This window comes from Cavia porcellus, unplaced genomic scaffold, assembly GCF_034190915.1.
Source record: "Cavia porcellus strain 051 isolate PalLab524CR breed Dunkin Hartley unplaced genomic scaffold, mCavPor4.1 scaffold_16, whole genome shotgun sequence".
Classification (NCBI taxonomy): domain Eukaryota; kingdom Metazoa; phylum Chordata; class Mammalia; order Rodentia; family Caviidae; genus Cavia; species Cavia porcellus.
Genome location: NW_026947499.1, coordinates 26,695,080 through 26,707,233, shown reverse-complemented (window position 1 = coordinate 26,707,233; position 12,154 = coordinate 26,695,080). Strand labels below are relative to the sequence as shown.

Genomic DNA, 12,154 nt, shown 5'->3' with positions numbered 1-12,154 from the left:
CAGGACCTTGCACATGTGGCGAGCACAGAAAGCATTAGGCACGCTGGCAATAGTCTGCATGACCGTGTTTACATTTGCAATAAAAGCAAGCAGGTGCTGGCAATTTAGCTAATCAGGTACCATCTCAGCCCCAGATGCCGGGCTGCCTCAGTCCTCAGTGTGGCTTCCCCAAGTCTGCAATTATCCTGGTCCCCGGCCCTGAAGTTGGCTCAGATTACTGCCATGGGATGGATGGGTGGATGGATGGATGGATGGATGGATGGATGGATGGATGGATGGGTGGATGGGTGAATGGATGGGTGGATGGATGGATGGGTGGATGGATGGGTGAATGGATGGATGGATGGATGGGTGGATGGATGGATGGATGGATGGATGGATGGATGGATGGGTGGATGGATGGATGAATGGATGGATGGCTAGAGAGCAGGCCCTGGAAATCCCAGACCAGCATCATGGTATCAAGATTGCCTCATGTCCACAGTCCCAGTGACACCAAGATGGAACTCTGTCTCTGGAGCCATTTTGTGGAAATGCTGGGGAAGATGAGCAATTTCTAAGTTACACATTTTTTTAGTTGTTCAGATAACTGAACAGACTATGGCCTGGGCAGGATGTGACTCCCAAAAGTCACTTGGCCTTGGTCCTGAGAATCTGACAGGAAGGTCTCTACGTGGACAGTGCCAGAAACACTGTCCAAGGACGGAAGCCCAGCAGCCCTGTTTACTGGTTCCTCCATATATGCCCTGTGCAATTCCACACACACTCACTGGCCAGCCTGGACCCCAGCTTCCTCATCTGTCAGATGGGTGGATTCAATGAGAACAGAATTTCTCATCTCCTCCCCAGACATGGCTCATCCTCTGTGGTGGGGACTGTCCTGAAGTGGTGGAACGTTGAGCAGCATCTCCAGCCTCCACCAACACATGTCAGGCGCTGCCTCCCTCCAATTGGGACCAATAAAATTTCTTTGGATAGTGCTAAACACCCCCGGGCATGGGGCAACATGCTCCGGGAGGCACTTGGTCTTGAGAGTCTGGAACAGAGCATCAGCTCTAAGCCCCAGCTGTCAACAGGAATGCCAGGGGACACCCACCCCGCCCAGACACCTGGGCCCCAGACATCACGCCATGAGCTCCCAAAGGTCCCCAGGGGACCATAAGGATCTGGAAGCACTGAGACCCAGGGAGCCTAAGGGGATGGAGGATGCCGGCCCTCTCCTGGGCAGAAGGTCCAGCAGACACACACCAGCCCCTTTGCACAGCTGCCATGGAGTCCCCCAGGGCCCCGCCCCTGCGCAGCCCTTTTATTTTCCTTAGCAGACATTATTTAACCAATTCCAAGTTGAGCGGAATCCAATGAAACGCAGTCCCTACAACATTTTGCAGCTAATTGGTTTGACTGGTACGTTGTTGTAACTGTGTAGAGTGACCTAGCAGGGACAGCGGGACCTCGTTAACCTTTCTGTGGGGCTTGCGTGGCTGTGTAGCTCTCACGGGGCCTGTGCCATGCTGGGGCCTCCAGGCCTGGGAGTTCCTCTCCCCAGGAAGGCAAAGAGCTCAGAACTGCAATCTCATTCTTCGAAGATGAGGTCTCTCAGGCTCCTGGGCCAGCTCCACCTTCCTCCCTCCTCTCCCTTCTCCTCCCTTCCTCTCTCTCTTCCCCTCTTCCCTCCCCATTCCCTCTCCCTTCTTTCTTTCTCCCTCTGTCAGTCCTCCCTCCTCCCTTCCCCCCTCTCTCTCTGCCTGTGTTACCCCCTGCCTCCCCCTCCTGCCTCCCCCCTTCCCTCTGCCCTCCTCTCCCTCTCCTGTCTGCCGCCCTCCTCCAGCAGCCATCGGGCTATCCTCTCCTCCTCCCATTGCCCTGTCACACTGTACCACGTTCCTCAGACAAAAAGCCTCTTCCTCTGCTTAGAGCCCTCGGCATGGCATGCCATTCCCTGGACTTGGAAATCTGTTCCTTGAGTCTCTGCCAGCTTTAATGCTCCTCTGTCCCCCAAGGCTCGGCGCAGACTTCACTTCCGCACAGATGTCTGTGAGTGGGTCTTGTGTCTGGGTAGGGGTCTGTCTCCCTGAAGTTGATGGGACCCCCTCTCATCGGTCAGTCCCTTGTGGAGTAAGGTCCCAGGCCAGGCTGAGAGCTGCATGTCCTGGTGAGGGAGCTGTGCCAACCTCTGTCGGCAGGGACCCCAGCGGGGTGGCATTGGAGGAGGGCAACACAGAGCAGAAGGCCTAGAGCCTTCCTGGACCTCTCTCCCCCAGCCTGGTTGCCTCTTGCAGACAGCAGGAACACTGCTGCATCCATCCTGGGGGACCTGCTCAGGCAGCAGAGATGGGGAGCCTGTGACCCTTAAAACAGGAAAGTGGAGGCCCTCAGGCCTGGCAACACAGGCTGCCTGTCCTGAGGACTTGGAGGTGGAACAACTCACCTCGGGAACATGCAACTTTTTGTAATTAATTGCTTACTTTCTGCAAAAGGAGCACAGGCCCACTGTGTTTTAAATAATTCAATGGTTCCAAAAGGTTTTTAGCCTGAGGGAGGGATTCCCACCCAACCTGCCCCCTCCCACAAAGAGTCCCAGAGGCAGCTGCAAAGTCCTACTCCTTTGACTGTTTCTTAACTCTGCTTTTGAATAATATGTGCACTGCATATTTTCCTATTTCAATTTTAACTGCAAAAACATATATATATATATATATATATATATATATATATATATATTTTTTTTTTTTTTTTTTTTTTTTTTTCTCTTTCAAGAGCAGTCTTAAATCCAACAGACATGTTTGGTGCCCCATTCTGGTGCTTCTAGACTGTGTAGTAGTAGGCTTAATTTCTTGACTTTTTTAAGCATCCATTTCCCCAGCTCTAAAATAGGTTGTTTGGTCTGGTTGCTGGAGTTTAAAAATAGAGTGATCATGAAACCAGTAGTTCCAGGAGTGGAATTGATGGGGGGACCCATCAAGGCAGGAGTTTATATCCACGGTTCAGGGCTGAGCTCCAAAGCTGATCTGTTTCCTAGGCCCACTCTCTGTAAAGAATGACCAGCTTGGGCCTGCTGCTTGGAAGGCTTGGGGCTGATGCTTCTTCCCGGATGCTCTGAGGTAAGGAGGGCAGCAGAAAGGCCAGCAGAGGGACGAGAAGCAGTCTGGTGGACACTCACTGCGAGGCAGCTTTCTGTGCACCTATGTGGACCACAAGGGACCTGTGCTATATGTAGCATGTGGGACCCCCAATCCCTACTTCTGTCCTCTCCAGACTCCATGTCACTGCACAGGGGCCACCTTTGACTGTCCCTGAGTCTGTCCTGGCCATCACAGAAGGCCCCTCCTCCAGAAAGACACCAGGCTTCCCCAGCCCTCCCCCACTCCCACACACACACAGCATGGACAAGGGCCCAGCAGAACCCTGTCACCTTGGCCAGGTGAAGGGCATCCATCCAGGGCTGGCCCGTTTTCAGAACATAAACACTGAGGTGCAGAACCCCCCTAACACTCTCCCTGCCTCACCTCCTGATCCCCCAGCAGAGCAAGCACAGAACAGGCTGACAGCCAGTATATGCCCATGAGGAGGAAGGTTCGAAGTGGAGACAAATGCCTGTTCTGATCACGCTGTCCAGACCTCTAGGCTCCTGGTTCCTCTGTGACAACCTCCGACCAGCTGTTACTCTGAGCACCTGCTATGTGCTGGGCTGCTATGGTCTGGATCTGAAATGTCACTCCACACCTGCATATTGAAGGCTTGGTCCCCAGGTTAGCAATGTTCAGAGGCCAGGCCTTTGGGAGGTGGCTGGAACAGGGGGGCTTTGTTCTCATCAGGGCTAACCCACTGGTGGACTGAGTAGCTCTGCTGCCTACCTGGTCCCCACTGTGATGAAGTGGCTCAGTACAGACCCAGGAGCAAGGTGACAAGTAACCTGATGGACCCAACCGAACCTGGGACTCTGGATACGCTGAGGTCCCTGCAGTCTGCCCTGTAAGGTGGGAAGCTGAGACCCAGCGCCCCAGTGTCCAAGGTGACCTGGACAGGAAGGAGCTGAAGCACTGAGTCACTGGGAACGCTGGCCTCACACTGCACTCCTTATGGTTGCCAGCAGGTCCATAACCGCCCAGGGGAGAGAAACCCCCGGGTGCTTGGTGGCTTCTCGGGTTTAGGAAAGTCTAAGGTTCCCAGAATCAGGAGTTGGAGAGCGTGACTAGGCTGCACAAGGTCTGCCTACAGGAACGAGACCACGCTGAGAAGAAAGCCATTGTGGGCAGGGCTATTACACAGTCCTCCCACAGGAGCTGGCCGGGCCTCAGCCGTGCAGAAAGCAAGGGTCACTTCCTGCAGTCCCTGCAGAAGACCTGGCTGCACGGAGGGGAGCACCTGTCACGGGGGTGTCTACACATTTGCTGGAGATGTTGTCACGCGACACCAGCATCATGAGTTGCACTAACAGGAAAAACTATATGCCTAACTATCATCAATTATCTGCGTAAGGCAGTGGCACCCTGCCAAGAAGGTGGTTACCTGACATTTAACGGACAAGGAGGCCCAGAGAGGCTACAGGGTCTAACAGGTAGCTGGGCCCCAAGCTGTCGGTCTGCATAGCTACAAAGCGGAGCTCTGAGGACTCTGCCTGCAAAGTATCTGTGGTCCTTTGCTCACTGCGGGGTCAACGTGGTGAACAGGGGTGCCCACGAGGTCCCTCCAGCTGCACTGTGGGGCTCCGGGAAAGGGCAGCAGGGGTGGGACTTCTAGGACCTGAGAGGCCACGCACCTCAGAGAGGACAAGTTCACCCCAGCTCTGAAGGTACCCCAGCTGCCTCATTCCCCAGAAGAGGTGGGGACCACAACCTCCACCCCAGAGGCCTCTGGGGGCCCTGGCCCCTGTTCAGCCTGCCTAACATTTTCTATTTAAATGCAAATTTTGACTTTTCTCTTGGCAGCTACCAAAAGTTTTCGCGCAGGAATGAGGGTCACGATAATAATTTATCCACAGGCCTTTTTCTAACAATTATTATTTGTTCAAGGGAGCAGGTGGAGACTGCAGGAGCTGCAAGAGAGGGCTTGGTCCCGGAGCCTCCCATGAGGTGGCCTGCAGGTGACAGCAGAGGCCGAGGCCCTCTCCCTCAGGCAGGAGACAAAGGGCAAGCAAGGACTGCCACCCTGGGAACCCTATTCTGGGGCTGTACTGGAAGAGAACTGTGTTTACAGAGCCCCAGAGCTGTGCAGGGGCTGGGCAGGCTGCAGACTGGAGGAAGCAAGGTCTGGTGTTAGCTTTCAAGTCTCAGGGAGCTCCCAGATCAACGACAGGGACAGGGAACAAACTAGACCAATCACAATCCAAGTGCCCCAGATTTGGTGCTGGCTGGGGGCCCAGACAAGGACCCCTGCGCTGGTTTGGAAGTCTGGGAAGACTTCCTGGGGGAGGTGATGGTAGCTCACACTCCCAGTGTGCCAAAGGGTCAGCCAAGCCATCCTCCACTCTGCAGGGAAGATGGTTCCCTGGTATCATCTATGAAGACAAATAGATACTAGTCTACATATATAACAAACGGGCAATTTCAAGTGAAGGAATTTATGCTATTCACAAATGGGATATATTGTCACTGAATGAGGCTTTTTATTTTTTGGTACCAAGGATCAAACTCATGACCTCGACCTTGACAGGCAGGCACTTACGTCACTGAGCTATAACTCCAACCACATCTGAGGCATTTTAAATAGAGGCAGTTACTAGAAACAACCTAGGTGCTCACCAGTAGAAGACTGGATAAATGATCTATACCCACACATAGAATACTATACAGCTGTACACAAGGAATAAGATGCACTTTATTTACTAGCATAGGTCTCCAGACTCTGAAAAGTAGAAGGAGGCAGAGTGGTTATGACATGATTCGTGTAAAAGGCAATAGCTGTGTTGTTTTTTAAAGTGCTTGTTTATATTTATATAAATTGATCTTGAAAGGCATCAGATGAATGAAACTCATAGTTTGCCTGTGGCAGAGGGTAGGGACCTCTAGGAGGCTGTAGGATATGAGTGGAAGGGAGTGTTTCTGCGTGGAACACAGGTCCCTGCACCTCGTGGGTTCAGGTGCATCTGTGTACATGTAGTAGATCGAGTGTGGAAATAACCAAGAGCTAGCCTGCTGCAGAAAGGAAGGCCACCAAGAGCCCCAGGTGAAGAGGCAGCACAGCCTTGGGGCCCAGGAAGACCTGGAAAGGCCCCCAGAGTGCCCAGAGTGACCAGGGCTGGTGGGGCGGAGGTAGAGGGGCTTCGGCTCTGTCCGCTGAGTGCTGGTCTGTCGCAGGACCTACGCCTGTCCTGCGCACCCTGGGTGCTATACAAGGACAGCCAGGGTGCCAGTTGGAAAGGTTCCTCTGAAAAAACGAGCCGGGGAAGCAAGGGGAGGCCAGCACGGAGGCTGCCGTGCGGTGCTGCACAGAACTCCGTGCAGTTCAGCCCTCACTGTAGCAGTCCCATGTTAGCAACGAAGCACAGAGAGGCTACGTAATTTCCCCATGGTCACAGAACCTGTAATCAGACACCACTTGGTCTGCCTAAAGCCTCGGACAGTCACCTGGCCTCCTCCAGGAGAGAACACCTTGCTGAGCGGTGGTGACTACGGCCCTGGCCTTTTCTGCATGCGTCCCAATCTCAGTTGCTTGACCATCACCGGGATGCAGTACCACACACCGCAACAAGAGGCGAGAGGTTTAATGACTCGTGGTCTTAGAGAGTTCAGCGCATGGTCAGCTGGCGCTAAGGCATCCATAGTACGATGTAAAGATGTGGCAGGGGAAACCTGCTAACCCCGTGGCAGCCAGGAAGCAGAGAACAAAGCACGCTTTCAGAACTGCTCTTTCTGAAGCAGTTCTGAAGTCTTTTTTCATAAGTATCTTTACCGGGTGTTATGATTTGTGTCTGGACGTCCCCCCAAAGCCTCAAGTGGTCAGAGGGTGCTGCTTTTTGGGGGCAGCTGTATCTAGAGTTTGTGATTGGTTCCTTGCCTGGTGCTGGGACTGGGGGTGACAGTGCTACATCCAGGACTGGTAGCCTACATACAGACAGTATAAAGGAGGGAAGGAGGTTTGGTCCCCCCTTTTTGCTTGTATTGCTTTTGCTGTCTTCTGCCGCCATGAAGCTGCCTCTTTACCATACCATCCTGCCTTGGAGCCAACTGATTATGAACTGAAGCCTCTACACACTGTGAGCAAAATGTTCCCCTTTTAACTTTGGGTATGGGGCATTTTGTCTCAACAGCCAGAGGAAAAATAAGAGACACCAGGTGTTATTAAAAGAAAACACTATAAATGCTATTACCAGTGCCATCCAATGGAAAAGCAGCTCACAGACACACTGGTGTGTGTTCATTCACCAGATTTACTAGGGCTTGTACCGTGTGGCTTCTGACTCTGCCAAAAAGTCAAAATGACAATGAAAAGTAAGTGTTTTGAATGGATTTGGGGTATTGTAGCACCTCCAAGAGCATGACTAAGATGCTCATAAGAGAGAATTTCCAACTTCCAGAGCTGCTTCAGAAAGTGTCAAGAACAACAGCATCTATGTGTTAGAAGAGAGGGTATTTTGAGGAGCATAATGGGAATGTGTTTTTTACTGTAATAAGTTTTTCAGCAGGTGCCCCAGAGGGAGAACACAGCCAGCATCTCCCGAGATTTGCACCATGTTGGAACTTAGTGCACTGGAAAAAACCCGTTGGCCTCCTCCCAGGTAAGCAGCGTGAGCCTATCGATGTTCTGCTCGGGCTGAGAATCAGCCATCCCATCCTCCCCCACCACCACCCCTCCATTAGCAAATGGGAGCCAGAGGTCTGAGCATCTCTTGGGAGGATGACCCTATGCAAAATAGCAAATATGGGGGATTTCCTTCTACCATCTCTTTGAAGGCAAATATTGTTATCACTGTTTTGCTTTGTTTTGATTAATTATATTGCTCTATTCGATATTGTATTGAAAAGTTCTATAATGTTCTGTATTTGTTTTGATTTTGCTATACCTGATTGAAAGGACAACTATTGTGAAGATAACGAGATATACTACAGTACCTATTACTGTCATCCAGGTATCCTGCTCTGAAGTTCTGGACCAGTTTCACTGCATTGTCTCAATTGGCTTTGTTCTGTCTTGTTCTGTTGTGTTTTACTACCTTCAAAGTAATTAGTTTTTTAAAAATAAGTGTTTAAACATATACCATTTCTTTGATCCTTTGGCATACATTTTAAGGAATGGGCTTGCTTAGAACATGGATGGGTTTTTAGGGTGCCCTGGACATGCAGTGTGAATACATGAATGAGCAAACAAATGAGCTGGTACATGAGCTCCACCTAACAGTGTGTCCCCCTGGGGTTCAACGTCCTGCCCTATCTTGCCCTGTCCTCTCCAAATCAGTCTCATCTGGCAGGAAGTCCCTGTCAAAGGCTCTAGAACTCTACACATGGAACCCTGGGTATCAACATCAGCACAATGAGCAAAGATCCAAGGTCCCTGGCCTGCCTTGTGCCTGCCCTTGGACAGAGCGATGATCCATAGCCGCTGGTGTTTTGGTGGGACTCCGCACGGCCCCACTCCTCCTCCCCGCCACTGTGATCGCTGACTATGCAGGTTTTACTCTAGTCCCTCTGCCAGGGCCATTTGCATTGAGATAGAATTAGGAGGCAAGAAACAGCCCTTCTGAGTGGGCTGGGGAATGGAGGTTTGCTCCATCCTGGGCTGGGCAGGGAGGTGCCGGCTGGGCTAAACTCCCGCACCCTGCTTTCTAGAGGAGACCCGGGGGCTGATGCAGCAGCTGTGCCTTTCCTCTGCCCTGAGAGTGCGTGAGTCTGGGGTGTCTGGTCCATCGTAGGGTGGGAAGGAGCCCATTCTAACCTTTCATTTGTGCCAGGCTCTGGGCCTGTGTGCTGGTCCCTAGAGGTCTCAGGGACTGAGGAGGTTCTCAGACAGGAACAAGTTAATGAAGAAACAAACAAGATACTCGCACACTGGAGTACGGGCAGTAAAGGAAGCCCAGTAAGCGAAGTGACACTCTTTAGGCTATAACTTCGACCCGTGGTCTGGGACACGGGTATGTTGATCGAAAAAGCATCCCAGTGAGTTGGGCACGGTGACACGCACCTATGATCCCAATGCCCTGGGAGGCTGAGGCAAGAGGATGGCAAATTCAAGCACAGTCTGGGTAAATTAGTGAGACCTTGTCTCAAAGTAAAAAATAAAAAGGCTGGGGATATAGTTCAATGGGAAAGCCCTGCATTCAGTCTCCAGCACTGCTGAAAAGTTTGCTGCCTTCCCCTCTGGTCTGGAGTCACTGCCCCCTGTGACCCCATCAATCCAGTAAGTTCCTGAATGAGCTCCATCCTGGGAGTATGTTTGTAAAGTTGAACTCCTGTTTTGAAAGCCTATATTGTTATTGTTTGAGGGGTTATTTATTTGTTTCCTGTTTTTTTCTTTTCTATTTTTTTTTCTCTTTAAAATTAAAAGAAGTCGAATCCTTTCAGCAGTCTGATGCAGTGAGTCTTGTGCACCTCTGACACAAACAGTGCACACTGCTTTGCCCTTCCTACCGTCCGCTCCACCCCACCACTGCTTTTCCTCTTGTTTCTGGCATCCTGGGTTCTGAGCACTGCACTTCTCTACAGGATCACACTGTACAGTGAGCACACCGCGGCTCAACGGCGACAATGCCCGGCAGCTACTTGAGCTACTTCCGGGATTTGTTAGCATCTCCAGGTGTTCGTAATGTGAGGTCGGTTCATCGCCGTGAAAGTTTGCAACTTGAATGTTCCTCTGTTGGGGGCTTACTGTACAAGGTGCCATCAAAACACATGGTGAATGTTCACATTTTAAAAACTGTTGTGGCAAAAGACACTTGGCCATCATCACCTTCAAAATACTGTATTTCCTTTGCTTTGAACATTTATCACATTGTTCATTTCATTTTCCACAGCATTTATGAAAGTCCCCTTTTATGAGTGTCTTTACCAGGTGCGATAAAAAATGTGGTACATATTGCTGCTGAGTACCATCCAATGAAAGGCGGACTCATAAAAACGTTCCCATGTGTCTTCACCCACCTTGTTCACTGCATCTGGTACTGTATGACTTCTGGCTCTTCCCCAAAGCCAAAATGACCTTGAAAGAGAAATGTTTTAATCAGTTGAGGACAGTGAGCCTGCATGACAGCCTAAAGACACCCGTGAAAGAAGACCTCCAGAACTGCTTCACAGTGGTTAAGAATGAAGGGATAAATGTGTTGGGTGCAAAAGGGAATATTTTGGGGGAGATCAGTGGCAGTGTGTCTTTCACTGTGATTTTAAAATGTATATGTTCACCTTACTTTTCAATCACACTTTGTATGTAGGTGGTATTACTTTGCTGCTTTTGAGTCTGAACTGGGCTCTGTCTCTTGTTTTGGCCAATAGAACCTGGGATATATAGGACAGGTCTAACTCCAATCACTGGTCTCAGGTCTTATCTATTTTTGTTTGATTTCTTGGAACCCAGGCTTACCTGCTGGAGAAAGAGAAGCACATGGGGCAGGGACATGCCACCCCAGGCAAAGCCCACTGGTGTCAGCCAGACCTGGAAGGACTTCCAGCTCTCCTTGAAGAAGAGCTGTCACCTGATCTGCCCAGACTCCAGAGCTAAATAAATGTTTGCTGTTCTCAGCTGCTCCATTCTGAGATGTTTTGTTATGCAGCAATGACTGACAGATGCAAAAGGTCCCTGCAGGTGACATTTCATCTGAGACCTAAAGGGTAAGCAAATGGTAGTGATGAGAAGAGCTGTAGCAAGAGAATTCCAGAGAGAGGGAACAGGTGACATGGACACCCTGAGGCAGGGCATGGAGAAGCTTACTTAAATGATGGACAAGGGGTTACTGTGGCACAGAGTATAGTTAGAGGCCACCTGTGAGCTGAAAATGGCCCTTGCATTTGAGGACTAGTAACCATTCTTCCTGGCCTCATCTAGAAGCATCTGGAAGCAGAAGCATGACAACTGTACTGATGTTTATTTTTGCAGTAGAGGTGACAGGATTCAGAAGAAGATATTACATAAAATGAGGGTTCTATTTGAATGGGTTTGGAGGATCATATCAGATGTCTTTGTGCAGAAAGGACTAAAGAGCGAGACACAGCAATGATGTCTGGCGGCACAGAGGTAGATGGCCAGACCACCGTCATTCACCTACCAGCTATCCACCACTGAGGCAGGAGGGCAGGTTAGTGTCCCAGAGTCACCATAGCACGTGCAGTTTAAACAATGGACGTGAGTTCTTTCAGAGTTCCAGAGTCTAGAAGTCCAAGGTCAAGTTATAGCCAAGTTTGCCAATGATGTTTGCTCACCGCATATTCAACTGGCCTTTCCTGGATGCACGTGCGTTGGTGTCCAGGACCTCTCTGTCTGTGTTCTAATCTTTTATGATGAGGGGTGTCGTTTTAGATGAAGGCTTATCCTAGTGACTCCATTTTACCTTCGTTCTTTCCAAACACTGTCACATGCTCAGGGGCTGGGGATTAGGAATCTGGCAGCGATGAGATGGGAAATTAATCACATGGTCATGGGGAGGGATGCTCATAGCCTCTCCACTCTGGGACAGTGTTCCCTGCTACATCCAGGTTGGAAGTCTTCCTTCCCTAGGGTGATGTCTCCTGGTGGGCCCTCCCCTTCACTGAAATCCAGAATGCTGGGAAGAGACTGGGGCTGCTTGGGGTGTGAGAGAGAAGCCTGGGAAGGGAGGGGGTGCCTTTGAAGCAGGTGCTGATGGTGCAACGTCACACACTCTGACTGTGTGTGGACAGTCCTAGGTGCATGACTGCTGCCACCTTGGAGCCCTGGCATTGCCACTCCACTTATGCCTGGTCCTGAAGGTATCAGCCAGCACAGACGCAGCCTGGTCTGTAGGACGCCTTTGACAGACAGGGAGTTGAGGACCCAGGATCAGTGTGTCAGCCTCTTGCTGTTGAGAGATGCTGCTGAGAGATGTATGTTTTACTTGGCTTTGGAGAAGGTCTCCAGTGGACTGGAACCCTAGATCCCCACACGGTAGCCCCCCTTTTCAGCGGCCATCTCTATCTCAGTCTCAAAGGGGAGGAGGCTGACTCTGCTTATAGTACTTTACAGTGTGTAAAGCCATTGGTCCTTCGCTGGTGCT

At 50.8% G+C, this 12,154-nt stretch overlaps 1 long non-coding RNA gene across 1 annotated transcript; it reads left to right on the top strand.

The window, feature by feature from the left end:
- The first annotated feature begins 1,787 nt into the window (after window positions 1-1,787).
- LOC106025304 (uncharacterized) lies at window positions 1,788-10,695 on the top strand. The gene is made up of 4 exons (XR_001198875.3): window positions 1,788-2,034; window positions 3,020-3,101; window positions 7,622-7,717; window positions 10,504-10,695. It is a non-coding gene; the product is annotated as an uncharacterized LOC106025304 (long non-coding RNA).
- Window positions 10,696-12,154: the final 1,459 nt, after the last annotated feature.